Source organism: Phyllostomus discolor, chromosome 10, assembly GCF_004126475.2.
Source record: "Phyllostomus discolor isolate MPI-MPIP mPhyDis1 chromosome 10, mPhyDis1.pri.v3, whole genome shotgun sequence".
In the NCBI taxonomy this organism is placed as follows: domain Eukaryota; kingdom Metazoa; phylum Chordata; class Mammalia; order Chiroptera; family Phyllostomidae; genus Phyllostomus; species Phyllostomus discolor.
The window spans coordinates 28,291,128-28,306,283 of record NC_040912.2 but is presented as its reverse complement, the minus strand read 5'-3'; positions in this window follow the sequence as shown (position 1 = coordinate 28,306,283).

Here is a 15,156-nt window from a genome sequence, read left to right as displayed (position 1 = left end):
GGTTATTTTAGGCCAGGTCACTGTATGGGGTGGGGAATCTCTACTGTGCCTCCTCTTCCTCTGGGGAATGGAGAAGGCCTAGGACAGATGACCTCATTGGTGCTGACTAGAAAATTCCAGACTGGTTGATTAAGAGCACATTTCTGGGAAGAGTGGAAACTGCAGTTAGGTCAGACATTAAATCTAGGTTTTGTATCATGGGCTTCAGCGTGAGTGATGCCATTTTGAGCCTGTGGTTTTTCTCTTTCACCCAGGAAACAACTGCAGCGTGGATGGACACCTCATCTCTACCACCTCATCTTATTGCAGAGCCCTTGTACCCAGTGCAACTGAGAAGATATATCTTTAAAAAGAGACAGTCCATGCTCTTAACAGCTTGAGGAAGGGGGGAAATCATATGTAGTATGTGCAAATTAAGAGAAGAGAAGCACAAATTAGTATGTTCGGAGAAAATATTCAGGAAGACATGAAGAGTTAATGAGGTCAGAAAAGGAGTAAGGAAATAATGAAGTATGGGTTCCTGTGGAGGGGGATATTTTGAGCCAGATTTTGAGAAGTTGGATGTGGGTTGATAAAGAGGAAGTGTCTCTGGCCCCTCCTTTTTGCAAGGTAGTGTCAACTCTGAGTGCCTTCTTTTCTGGCAAAAAGAGGAAAATGAGCAAGGTCTGGAGACTTTTCTTTATGTAAGTCTAGGAGGTTTCATAAAACTTTCTAGAGAATCCAATGTTTTCCTTGCTGTTGGTTGTCTCCTATAAATTAGGTTTAATTACAGTATCTTCCCAGAAGCATAGTTTTGATAAATAGAGTGATTTTCATTTTCCGCTGGGAATGAAAAAGAAAGCTAAAGCTTTAACAAGATTTTCTTTAAAGCAACAGCCTTCTTTTTCAAGGCAAACAAAAATGTCCTCATTTTACATTTAAGATGAAGGATTAAAAAAAGTCACATCTAAGTCCTGTGAAGAAAACAGAAACATTACAAGAGAGGTATCAAATTAGCGGTCATAGCATTTTAGGCCTGGCAAACCTGAGGTCCAATTTGGCACAGGCTTTTTCCAACTGGTGGGCTTTGATAGTCTACAGATACCCACTAAATAGTTCTAATCCACCCAATGTTGTTTTTAAATTTCTTATCCAAATTTGAATAGAGTACTTGTGATTCAGTAAGTAAAATAACTACCAGGTCAGCTTTTTAACATAACATTGAAGATTCCATAATACCTAACAAAATCTCTACTACCTGCAGCTTCCGCCAGCTTTGCTCTGATGTTTTTAAGAGTTTTTAAGAGTTTGAATTTAAACTCTGGAACAGGGTGTAAACTCCAGCAGTTTTCTGTTCCTGTTCCACTTGACACTTTCCCACCCTTGAATCTGCTCCGCCTCAGATGCACTGTAACTCTCCTGGTGCGAGAGATGCATGACGGTGAGTGGTGAGAAAGACGGTGACAGGTGTTGTGGGCTGACTGTGTCCACACAAAAGGTGTTGTGGTCCTATCCCCTAGGCCCTGGGAATGTCATCTGGTTTCGACATAAGGTCTTTGCAGATGATCGAGCTAAAATGAGGTCATTGGGGTGGTCCCTAGTCCAATAGGACTGTGTCGTTATTAAAAGGGGGACTGTGAGCACACACAGAGAGAGGAGACAATATGAAGACACGGGGAGAATGCCGTCTACCAGTGAAGGTGGCCCCAAGGCTGCCAGCGAGTGGGAGAGAGGCACAGAGCAGATTCTTTCTCATACCCTTCAGATAGAATCAACTTTTCAACACCTTAATTTCAGATTTCTAGCCTCCGTAACTGTTAGACAAAAAGTTTCGGTTGCTGCCCTGGCCGGTGTGGCTCCGTTGGTTGGGCAGCATCCCACAAACCGGAAGATTGCCAGTTCCGTTCCCGGTCAGGACACATGCCTTCAGTGTCTGGTCAGGGCGAATTTGGAAGGCAGCTGATCGATGTCTCTCCCTCAAGTCGATGTTTCTCCCCCTGTCTTTCTCACTCCTCCCCACCTCTCTAAAATCAAAAATTAAGTAAAATAAAAAGTTTATGTTGTGTAAGCCACAGGGTTTCTGGCACTTTTTCACTGCAGCCCCTGGAAACTCACACGGGGGTGGGGGGTGGGGGAAGGACCTTCACAGTTAGTTTTGACAGAGGAGCTGCAGAGCAGTGTGAATGGAAGCCAATACTTAAAAGTTGAAGTCAAAGCACTTGTAGTATTTTTTAATATTAATCTTTAAAATATATATTTGATGATAACAGAGCTAAGAAACAAACAGGAGTGACAGAAAACATCCTGTACTTAAAATTTCAGAATTGTGTCTTCCCCCTTTGTGGGCCTTTCCTGCTGTACTGACTTTTCCTCTGGCTTCTTCCTGCAGAATGTGTCCGCCCCTGGTGTCCATGCCTGGTGAATGTGAGTCTCTCTTAAATGTAAAAGTCAAAAGGCATTTTATTTTTAGTATTAAATAGGTACCTAGCCCTGGCTGGTGTGGCTCAGTGGATTGAGCACCGGCCTGCAAACTCAAAGGTTGCCAGTTTGATTCCTGGTCAGGGACAGGCCTGAGCTGCAGGCCAGATCTGCACTTGGGGGTGTGGGAGAGGCCATCAATCAATGTGTCTCTCGCACATCAATGCTTCTCTTTCTCTCCCTCTCTCTAAAAGTAAACGAATACAATCTTTATTATAAAAAGAAAATTCTTTTGGGGTTCCCCTAGGAGCCATAATTCAAAACAAGTGTTTGTTCTTAACATGATCTTTAGTAGAGGTGAAAATTTTGATAAGATAAATCTATGACCATTGGGGGAAAAGTTGTAAGATATTCTCCAGTCTTCACTAACCCTATTGTTAGTGAGAAATAACCCTATTTCTTCTCATCTTAAAGGTTTTGGCTCTCAACTTGCAGTCATTTGAATTCTCAGGGAGGGACCCCTCATCAATTTCTCCATGTTAATGTATACACCAACCAAATGGAAATGAATTTTTAATTCATGAAGTAAAAGTAACTAGCACGTATGTGGAAAGGAAAATTTTCCATAGTCAACTTTCTAGACAGAAGTCAAAGTCCTTGTATACTGAGCTCCTCAGATAAAAGTAACGTATGCAGTTCGTTAATATTCCCTTACAAAAAACACAAAGACATGGTGAAACTATTTTGCTCACTGTGTCAACATTCCTTTGAGAAGTAAGAAAGAAAATGATATGTTGTTGTGAGTTCTTCAATTTAGCTCTACAGAGACTTAAACATGTTTTGACTGGCACAGACAATTTTACTGAGCTGTGAAGCTTCCTGTCTGCACCCCACACTATCCTGCGTACAAATGCATTTCTCATTTGTGTAAAATGCTACCTTGATCACTCAGCTCCTTGGTCAAAACCCATTATGGCTTTTTACTGGGTGTCGGATCATGCCTACACTTTTCAAGATCCTAGATAATCTCTACCTATCCCAATTTCTTTAAATTGTCTCCCAAGGATATATTCTCATTGATCTGAGAGAGGGAGGAAGGGCGGGGGAGAGAGAGAGACATCGATGTGAGAGAGGAACATGGGTCAGTTGCCTACCGGGGATCAAGCCCATAAGCTAGGCATGTGCTCTGACCAGGGGTCAAATCGGCAACTTTCTGGTGTACAGGGTGATGCTCCAACCAACTGAGCCACACAGCCAGAGCTGTCCCAAATTTCTATTTCTTATTTCCCTATCCTAAAATGTATTTCCTTTATTTTATTGCCTTTTTCTTCCCTTGTCAACTCCAATATGGATTTACACAGATAATACTCACTCAAACACACACTCACACACTCCATATTTCATATTCTGGCCCTGGAATTATTATACTTTTGGTCTTTTCTGCAATACACTTATATGTTTTTTGTCCTGCTAGCTGGATTCTAAACTTATTTAAAACTTCAATTTCCTTCTAGGAAGTTCTGTTTCCCTCTAGGAAGCTGCCCTAAAGACATTTATCTCCATTATCCCTGCTACTTTTTAAGCGTGAGACTAACCAGTGCTTGATTAAATATGCTTTTTACATTGCTTTTGAATTTTTTATGAACATATAGGCTGTGTGATAATTTTAAAGCTTCCTTTATATCTCTCACAGTCCTGGGCACCTAATGAAGCATAATAAAGAAGCATTCAGTGCCAGCCAGCCCCCTTTCACCTCCCTGTGGAGTGCTGCAGCAGAGACTCAGTGCAAAGCACCTGTTTTTTTTTAAGCAGAAAAATAATTTATTAAAGACTAGTGGAAACTACCCAGATGTCCATTGAAATAGAATGGATAAATACATTGTGATATAAGTTGTACAATGACATATACTACAGTGAAAAAGAATAAATCATCAATATGTATTACAATATAAATGCACTTCACAGACTTGATATTGAGTACATAAAGCCAGACATTATATACCGAGTATGTACTACATATTTCCATTTGTGTAAAATTCAGAAACAGGCAAAACAGACCTATGGTGTTAACATCAGATGGTCGTTCATTTTTGGTGGTCAAAGGGCTGCAAGGGGACATGTGGTGTGGTTCAGGGTGCTGCTCACGCCGTGTGCTCTGTCTGGAAAGCAGTACTATATGGAGATGTACTCCTTTCTCTGTGTATGTATTCATGAAAGCCACACAGAAAGAGATCAAAAGGAGGGCTATTGATCAGTCGAAATATAACCTGTAAATGCTGGAGACACAGTTTTTGGGCTGTAGGTCTGAGGACAATTCCTAAATCTGACACAGAACTTGAATGAGCAAATTGCCATTGAGCCCTAGATGCTGTCTGCTCTGTGGGCCCTTCCCCGGGAATAAGCACCTGATGTTCGGTTATACGAGTATGTGCATTTGCTTATTTTCTGTCTTCCGAACTAGAATTCGAGCCTACTGCCAGCACATAGTGGGTGGGAACTCAGCAGATTTTATGAGCAACCCATTTGCCCTGCTCATAACTGAGCTAAACTCTCCTCACAGATGCATTTGTTTTTAGGTATATTAATCTCATCCATCAGGGTGCAGTCAATTCTTGCTGTCCTGGGACACACGTTCTTTAAAGCAATTTCCCAGATTCCTTGTCTGAGTCATCAGCAAAGCATCCTTACGTGAGAAACCCAAGGTACCAAAAATGCCCATCCATCCCCTTCTCCTGGGTGGACAAAGGCGATCAGGCTCACTGGCAGCCTCCATAGCTTTCACCTTCCCTGTGGACCAAGAGAAGAAGAAATGGCTCCCCCCACTCTTGGATCCCCTCTGCCTCTCTCCGCATCTGAGTTCTGTGGGAGCTGTTCTCCAGGCACTGATCAAGACTGAAATAACTGTTCCTCATAAACCCTGTTTTCCTCGGTAATCTTTTGATGCCAGGCCCTCAATTTATCACCTTCTGTGTTCTGACCTCCACAACACTCATCTCTTTTAACAATATCACTCCTTTTTCTTCTTTTCCAAGCTCTTTCCTGTGTCTTCTGACACCCTGCCCAACTCACCAGCTAAGCAAACATTCCTTTATTTTATTACTTTCATATAAACTTGACATTTCCAAATCACTTCTCCTGAAGGTTTCATAACGCAGATACCTCTGGGTTAGGATGGGCAGTTCCAAGGTCCATCTCGTCATGATTTCCTCACACCATAGCCCCTCAGCACCATCATGAAGAAGCCCTATACCTTCGCAGCCCATGCCCATCTCCCCCTTTTTTCTCCCTTCTGTCAAATTTGGGGCACCCCTCTGTGACTGTCACACTAGAGCATGAATATTAGGTTCCCCTTAACAGTGTCTTGCACAGAGCAGAAATTTGAATGTGAATAAAAACCCTCTTAACAATTTTTTTCTTTAGGGATCAGATTTTTGATGTTTTGTAGTAAAAAATCATCACCAAAACCAGGGCCATCTAGGTTTTCTTCTATGTTTTCTTTTTCTTTTTTCTTTTTTAATTGTTGTTCAGGTACAGTTGTCTCCATTTCTCCTGTGTTTTCTTTTAGAAGTTTTATAGTTTTGTGTTTTATGTGTATGTCTATAATCCATTTTGAATTACATTTTGTGTAAGGTGTAAGATTTTTTTGTCTTATGATTTTTTTTTGCTTATGGACATCTAATTGTTCCAGCATTAATTGTTGAAAAGATAATCCTTTCTCCATGAGATTGCTTTTGCAGATTTGTCAAAAATCAGTTACCTATGTTTGTTTGGGCCCCTCTTCAGCACTCTCTGTTCCACTCCATTGATCTGCAGGCCTATGCTTCCACCAATCCCACGCTGTCTTGTTTACTGTAGCTCTACAGGCTTTAGAATCTTGAAACAAGTAGTCTGAGTCCTTCAGCTTTGTTCTTCTTTAATTGATGTGATTACCCAATTTTTCTTCTTTAGCTTGTTCTATGGTAGATGACACCGATTGATTTTCCAGTGTACCAGACCTGCAGGAAATCTCTATCCTCAAACCTCTGATCCTCTCATCCTCCCAATTCTCTACAAATAAGCTTCACAGCCAAAAATATGACCCATCTACAACTTACACAGATTTCTGTTGCTGCAATGGAAGGCATGCTACTCTCCAGAGCTACTGGAATTCCCTCCCACCTCCACTCTGACCTCAGACTTTCCTGCTGTGATGACATTCTTTTGGTTCGCCACCATCCTTTCCTTCAGGGAAATATCTATTCCCATTTCATATTATTCTGCTCAGTCTGTATGGTTCAAATTGGGCCAACCGTCACCCCCCACCCCCATTCCTCTAGCCCTGTGGGGAGGCTCATGACCCAACCTTGGACAATCGGAATATTCCGCTCCTGTATTTACAAAGGCATCTGACCAAAGTGGAGCCTGGCCACTGTCCCGGGGAAGGTGGGGCTATCTTTCCCTCCTGAAGGGTCTGTCTAAAGAGCAAAGACAAAAGGAACGTTCAGAGGTGGGAACAAACTGGACCCACTCAAAAGGCAGCCAGAAAGCCTGTGTGGCTGGAGGGGAAAGAGTTGAGGGGAGAATGGTAGGGGATCAGTCTGAAAATGGAGTTAAGACCAGGTCTTGAAAACAAAGCAAAGAGTTTTGATTTGATTCCAAGAAAATTGAGAAAGAATTGAAGATTTTTTCCTGGAAAGAAATATGATCTGATTGACATCATTGACTCTGCTCTCCCTCTTGAAATGTTCTCTGTTCTGGGATGCTTCTGATTTTTCTCTTCCTTCTCTCACAGCCTGCCACTCCTGTACTCAACTGCTAAATCCAGGTCCTTGCTGGCTCCTACCCTTCCTCCTGCTTTCACCACAGCCTTTCTCAGACCTGCACCCCCAGGGCTTCTGCGGCCATCTTTATTCTGACCATTCCCAGACTTGGATCTTGAGCTAGATCCCTCGTCTGAGTTTTAGCTTTCACATACCTAATTGCCTCTTTAAAAAAAAGATTTTATTTACTTTCAGAGAGAAGAGAAGGGACTAAGAAAGAGGAGAGAAATAGCTATGTGCAAGAGATATATCAATCGGTTGCCTCTTGCACACCCCCAACCAGGGACCTGACCTGCAACCTGGGCATGTGCCCTGACTGGGAATCAAACCAGCAACCTTTCGGCTCACAGGCTGATGCTCAATCCACCGAGCCACACCACCCCGGGCTCTAGCCTCTTTGACATGCCCACCTGAATGCTTCATAAGCACTTCCAGCAGACTTGAAAATAACCAATTGCATAACCTCCATCCTGAAACCCTCCTCTCCTCAAAATACCCGCCTGTCAGTGAATGAAAGAGACAACCATTCACCCACATAATCCAACTTTCAATTTTTGCAACACTCCAATTTTTCTTTTTCATCCATTCAATTACCAAACTCTGTTTACTCCAGCTCCCACGCATTTCTCAGGTCTGGCTGCATCTCTTTATTCTCATTGCCACCAATGTACAGTTGCTAACTGCCCCACCCCCATTTTTCATTCTGTTTCCAATCAAATCCATTCTACACACTGTAACCCCACCCAACTTTTTAAAATAGCAACCAGAAATCATGCTACTATCCCCACCTGGACGCTTGTTATGACTTCTTATGGCCAGATTGTGAAAGAAATGTTCAAGGTGCACTAAGCGTTTCATGGTTTTGTCTCTTTTTATGTCCCTGATTTCATTACGTAACAGTTTCATTTCTACTCCAGATACCAGCCACACAATCCTCCCTTCATTTTATGAAACCACTGTTCAGTTATCTGCCTTCATCCTCCCACAGAGGGCTGCACCCTCTCTGTTGTACCCCAGATACCTGCCTCCACTAGCTTTGCTTTTTGCTAATTCTAATTTCTTCTCCATGCCTCAGGCTAAATGTTACTCATCAGGAATATCTTCTACCACTTACCTCTTCCCCTCTATAGAGTAGATTAAATTTTATTTTACTTTTCCACAGCACTCTGAAGGTCGCTATCTTCATAATTGTCAGGAAGTGAATATTTTTATGTGTCTGCATAGTTAGGGCTTTCTGGGGAAATTTTTTTTCCCAGGACTTACTGTTAAAGGACAGATGTTGAAATTTGATAGCAAGAGACTTGCCTCTCTGGAGATATGTGCTTGTTTCAAGGAATGACTAGACTCTTAGGTCTGAAGACATTCCAAGAACTGTAAACTCAGAAAAACTTTGTATATTCCAAAGGGTAAGATCCGAGAATTCTTCCTATTCTCTCTCAAAATAGTTTGTGTACCTTAGGGAGTCAAGTTTTCTCTCACTGACACATGAAGGCAAAAAGGGGGGCCAGTTCCTCTTTTACGTTAACTCTCAGATGTTTGAGGGGTTCTTCACCTATAGCACAGACCCCAGTAAGTATAAGGTGACATTTGCCTCTCAATACATCACCCCTGAAGGGAGAAAAATTGGGTCCAAGGGAACTGATGCAGTTTTTACAGGTAAATATAAAGAGTTTGTCCTTGCCCCAGAAATGTTGTATCTGACTCTCAAGATAATATGAATAAATATTGATATTAAAACATATCAATATTTCTATTTAATTTCTATGTTCACAAATACACTATACTGTCCTTGAACATCGGAATCATTGTGATTCATGATGGTATCCTAGTGTTTGGAAGCATGTGGTGCTTAAGAGATCTTTATTGCTTGATGAATAAGCAAATTGCCTTATCGATGTAAGAAATGTCCAAAGCTCTAGAAAATTTTTGTAAGAGTTTATTTGAGCCAAACTGATGACATTTTCTGGAGTGCAAGATCTCAAATGTTCCAGAGAATAACAGTTTTGCAGTTTCTTTTATGCATTTGAAATTAGGGAGGGAATATGAGGAAGATAACAAGGAGGTGGGAAAAAGCAAGGTTTGGATTAGATTATGGGATAATTAATTAAATTATGTCTTCTCTTGAGAGTGGTCACTTTTACTAGCAGGGGTCTAAAAGGAGGCTTTTCAAATAGGCATTAATCTAGATGCTCAGAAACAAGGAACAGGGCTTGCTTAGGCAAAGATAAGCCTTTTACTAAAAGTTACATGCCTGGGGCATGACTATCCAGTTAGGAATTTATGATCAAATTACCCTGTGAGGTTACTTTCCATAGAACCCCTTTTAACATCTATAGAACCCCTTTTTTGTCCACTGCTTCAATGCCTGAAGAATAGTTAAGTGTCAGTCAGTAGAAGGTGAGGACTGGACTAGCAATGCAAAGCTGTGATTGCTCAGCAAGTAGATAGGGCCTTCTGGTCATACAGTTTGAAAAAATCCGGGGGCCAGCAACAGGCTGGTTAGGCTCAGTGCTGATGAGGCCAGTGGCAGTGTTCCCTGTCCCCTGTAGATTAGTTATGGGTTACTAATTTGCACGACCTCACTCTGATTTGTTGCTGTGCTGGGTACATTCCTCAAAGAAGCACTGTTTCTTCAGAGCAAAGCATACAGCAAAACTCTGTGGAGTATACAGTACCTTGAGTGAAATCCCAACTCTGTCCCTTGATAGAGGAAATTTACTAGATTCTTTGTGGCTGAGTTTCCCATCTGTAAAATGGGTTAAATAACAATATCACAGATATTGTGAGGATAAAAGAAGTACATTTGCTCTGCCTGGTGTGGTTCACTGGATTGAGCATCAGTCCAGTGTCACTGGTTCAATTCCAAGTCAGGGCACATGCCTGAGTTGCAGGCCAGGTCCCCAGTTGGGGGTGTGCAGGAAGCAGCCAGTCGATGTATCTCTGTCACATAGATGTTCCTCTTGCCCTCTTTTTCTCTCCCTGCCCTCTCTCTAAAAATAAATAAATAAAATAAAAAATTTTAAAAAGGGAGTGCATTTATATAAAGGGGTTAATATAATGTGTTGAAAGGAAAAAATGAATTAATTAATGTAAAATCCTTAGGAAAATACCTGCCACATTAGTTCTACAGATTTTCTCTGTGCCTACTTAGTATTCAGTTTTAAAAGGGTTCAGAGAGAGAAGTTGAGTGAAGTGAATTTCTGTTCTAATACATGAAATCAATATTTTTGTCCAATGAAACTATAATTTGAAAATCAACTCAACATTATAACCTATAGATTATCTTTAAGAAACCATTTCCTCAAGTTCAGTGGTAAGTTTTATCTCTAATTTTCTCCCAAATTAGTACATGGTAAGTAAAACCTTGCCTGGAACTATCTGGATCATATAAAAATAAGAACTGCCCCTGACTGGTGTGGCTCAGTTGGTTGGAGTGTCATCCCCTAACTGAAGGGCTATGGATTCGATTCCTGGTCAGGTCACATGCCTATGTCACAGGTTTGATTCCCAGTACAGGCAGATGATACTTTGTCCGGTAGCATAGGGGAGGCAACCAATTGCTGTTTATCACATCGATGTTTCTCTCTTTCTCTAAAAGCAATGAAAAAATGTCCTTGCGTGAAGATTAAAAAAAGAAGACAAAAAAAAAAAAAAAGAATCACATCTGACTCTACACCACTAAAAATATGGGTGTATTTTTAGTTACAAACAAAGAACTATTATTGTCAGACATTCTAAAAAAAAAAAGTAAGAAAACATTCTTTACTTTTCAACAAGCCAGGGAATTGTTTTCAAAGGCTTTTAAAAATTCATGTTTTGTGCTTTTTTTTTTAACCATTCAGAGGTCTGTGTTCACAAGATGAAATGTGATATGCAGAAGGGCAAAGAGCCTGCCTGCGGACATCTGAAGCTTAATTGTTACTTTAATGGCTGAAGTCTCTTTTCATCCATTTGACAAACAATTATTTGAGCAAAGTGCTGTGTTTCTCTATGTGTTGATTTCTGATGTGTGGTGAGCCAGCTTCTCCTCAGTGTTCAGGGAAGTACGGCTTTCGGCAGTGTCCTGAAAGGGACCTAGGAGAGTTAATAAATCTCGTTATGTAACACATATGGCACCACCATCTACCCAGCTTTGGGTTGGACAGCATTACCAAACAGGTCAAAGATCTGCATTTGACCCCGGCCTGAATGGGTTTCAGCCTTGTTCAGCAGTTTCAGATCACAGCCCATAGTTGGACCTAAAAATATAACCCTGGAGTCATAATCGGGAGACAGGGTATATTAGAGCAAATGTGTTATTATCAGTGATTTGAATGCTTATAATGTATGAATTCATACCTGTAGGTTGGTACTTTATTTTTATTTCTATTAGCTTTGTATAGGAGCTTAAGAGCCAATATTTAATACTTAAATACCATGATTGATAAAATAGCTAATATCTAAATAAATTTTATGTGTGAAGGACTATTATACGTGCTTTATATATATATTGACAAATTTTAATTTTTGCAGTAGCCCTGTAAGAAAGTTACTGTATTACCCCTGTTTTACAAATCATAAAACTAAGTCAGAGAGAGCAGTTATGTAACTTCCCATGGCTACTCCGTGGCAGAGCTGGGATGGAAATCTAAGCAATTCTGGCTGCAGAGTCTACGTGCCCGACCATATGACGCTCAGGCGAAAACCCACTGTTTTCACACGTCAGTCAACATACCACAGGTGCTCTCTTTAGTTGTTTGAGTTTCAAATTAATTTCTCATTTGAGAAAATTGTGTTAATTGCTGCACTGCATTTTGTAGATAAACTGACAGTGAAACACATGATCTTAAGATTTTAGCCAACAAAACTGTTTAATCTTTTTACTGCCAGTGGCCCCTTGATGTCCAGGTACCACATCCAGACATTCAAACTGTCTTACGTTGAGCTCCAACTGACCCTTTCCACCCTCTCCCCAGATACTTTCTTCATCATCTTCCCCTTTTCCTCACATAAATTGTCCTCTTGCCCTGGCTGATGTGGCTCACTGGGTTGAGTGCTGGCCTGTGAACCGAAAGGTTGCCAGTTCTATTCCCAGTCAGGGCACATGCCTGGGTTGCAGACCGGGTCCTTAGCTGGGGGTGTGCAAAAGGCAACCCATCAATGTATCTCTCACAGATCAATATTTTTCTCCCTCTTTTTCTCCCTCCCTTCCCCCTCTCTAAAAATAAACAAATAAAAAAAATCTTTTAATGAAATTATCCTCCTTCCACCTATTCCCTTTAGCCTGACATCACCTTTCATTCTTTAAATTTCTGTAGCTATTAATGGTGGTGCATTTGCCAAGGTCTGTATATTAGAAATTATGGCATCTCCTCTACTGTAATTTGAACTGTTGTTAGAATCTTTGGTCAACTTCTCACATGTTTGTTTCTTTTTAACTCTTCAACAGAATTCTAAACTTGGTGAGGGCAAAGACCTAGTTTTAAGCCTAAAATAAGATGTTTAATTTAGTTTGTATGTATATGTTATAGTCATGATCCATCTGGAAATAAATATGGATATTTCCCAGACTGAGAAGAAATAATGAAGGTCATTAAAATACTATTAAGATTATTTCCTTTGGCTTTAGATAAATAGAATAATCAGCTCACTTAGGAATTGTTCCAGTGTTATTCTCTGTCTTTTTTTTTTAATATTTTTCATCAAAAATATATTCATCAAGAAATACTGCTCAATGTCTACTCTACATGAAACAGGCTTGGCATCGTGGTTTTATGTATGTATGTGTAATTCATGGTCCTGGATTGTAGGGAAAACAAAATCTTGTTGGGTTTCTGGATTTTACATCTCTGTAACATTTAACTAGCAACCTTAGGAATTGTGTGATAAATACTAAAACGGTCCTGACTATGTGAGAGTTTAAAGTAGGAAGTTGGGAGAGACAGCACTTTGAACTTGGATGCTTTGTCTGTAGAGGTGGAAATTGAGTTGAGTCTATAAGGTTGAGCAGCATTTTTGAAAAAAAAAAAAAAAAAAACCAGATAGGAAAGAAAGGACATTTTAGGCAGGCATAGTTACAATGAGCAAAAGGAAATATGTTTGTCCCATACTTAGAAGAAAATATACTGAACAGTTCCATAATGAAAGATATAAGTTATAAGTTTGGCCATATAGGTTGGGTTGTAGATAACTATAAATATCAAATTCTTAGGCACTGGGAAACGAGTAAAGAATTTTGAGTTTGATAGTGATATTATAAGAAGCCTAGTTTGGACTGAGGAGAGATTGGAGGCTGGGTATTCAGTAAGGAATCATTAGAAAATACAGATTAAAAAGCCTTAGCATTGGAAGTGACTTCCGTAAACAGCTAGGTGTCATTCAGGTAGAAGAGAAAACTGGAACTCAAATAGGTAGAGAGACTTGCCTGTGAACATGGTGTAAAGTTTTTTTTTGTCTTGAAATTTTTACTTTATTTTCAGATCACAAATTTATAATTAAAAATTTTCTGCTAACTTTAAAATAAATTTAAAAGACAGAGTTAAGGGCAACACTATCAGATACCAAAGAATGTTTTTGGACTAGAAACACATTAAAGGCATAATTTTAATGAAATTGATTTAAAAACTCAAGACTTTGCCATCCAATAGGCTATTTGTCTTAAATATTAAAGCATTCTTTTACATTTATGGAAAACAGTGTGCTAATAAATAATTCCTTGCTATATTGCATTATTTGACAACCAGTCCTGTATTATTTTCAATATGTTAAATGGTAGGAGTAAACATGAAAATGATGTCTTATAATTCATTGAAAAATTATTTTGTTGCTGAATTTATCACTAAGACATCTCACATCATTTAATAGATTCAACATGTTTTTAAGGTTACTGACATTTCTGTTGGTTTTGAGTGATTTTTAATGTTTATTTGCACTTGGGTAGGAACTGAAAAATCAAATTAAAAGACAGTGTTCCTTTGCTTTAAGCTGCCATGAAATATGGATAGTAATAGTTTTCATCTAGTCCAAGGTGAACAAGAAGAGAGCATAGTTATAAAATCTGAAACACCAACCCATTTACTCAAGGAATTTCCTAACTACTAGTAACTTTTATCCATTATTTAATTTATTTTGAAATATGTGATAATTTCCAATGGCCAAAGGCCACCACCAATGAAGAGCAACATAAAAAAAAAAAAGATTAGTTGCAATTTAACTTTTGGAAAAAGTTAGTTCAGAAAAGTATTCCAGAGTTCCTACAATGTTGTAAAACTTCTTGTATAGCATTTAAATTTATAAAATTTGATGTGCATTTATTTAACACGTGGTTCTAATCTGCTCTTAAATGTAAGGATGCTGTTCTATTGGAAGTTTATTTATGTGTTTATTCAGGTATTTACCCAGGGAATGTTCATTGAAAACCTAAATAACTCTGATGTAAGGTAAAAAGTGAAAAACTGTAAAAGATATGTCTGGGTAGAATGTTAATTGGGATAACATCCCCCTGCTCTAAATATTCGTGATTGGGGGCTTAGGGACTGTTTACATAAGCTCCTGTGAAATTATGGAAGTCCCTCAATTCTTTCACCAGGACAGACCAAAGTGACCTGAAGATTTCAGATACATTTGCACTGTTGGTACACGTTTAAGTGTAAGGACAATATCTGAAAATATAGTCAGAGAATATGTAAAGAAATTACCAAGGTCAATGTCTAAGCAAGTTACTAGTTCCCAATGATCTCTCCCTCTCTTTGCCTTTGCACATGTCATTGTAGCTAAGGTCAAATGCTCCTACCATTTCTAACCAAACTTGCATTTTAGAAGAAACGGGGTATAGTTTTGATGACTATTCAGTCTACTTTGTTGGACTTGAAAATTAGTATTTTGGGGGTGAGTACATGTATTGAGTGTGTCAGAAAAATCAGAAAGATATTTGTGTGTATAAATGGGGGATGGTAAGAGGATATCTTACAGTTTTTATGGA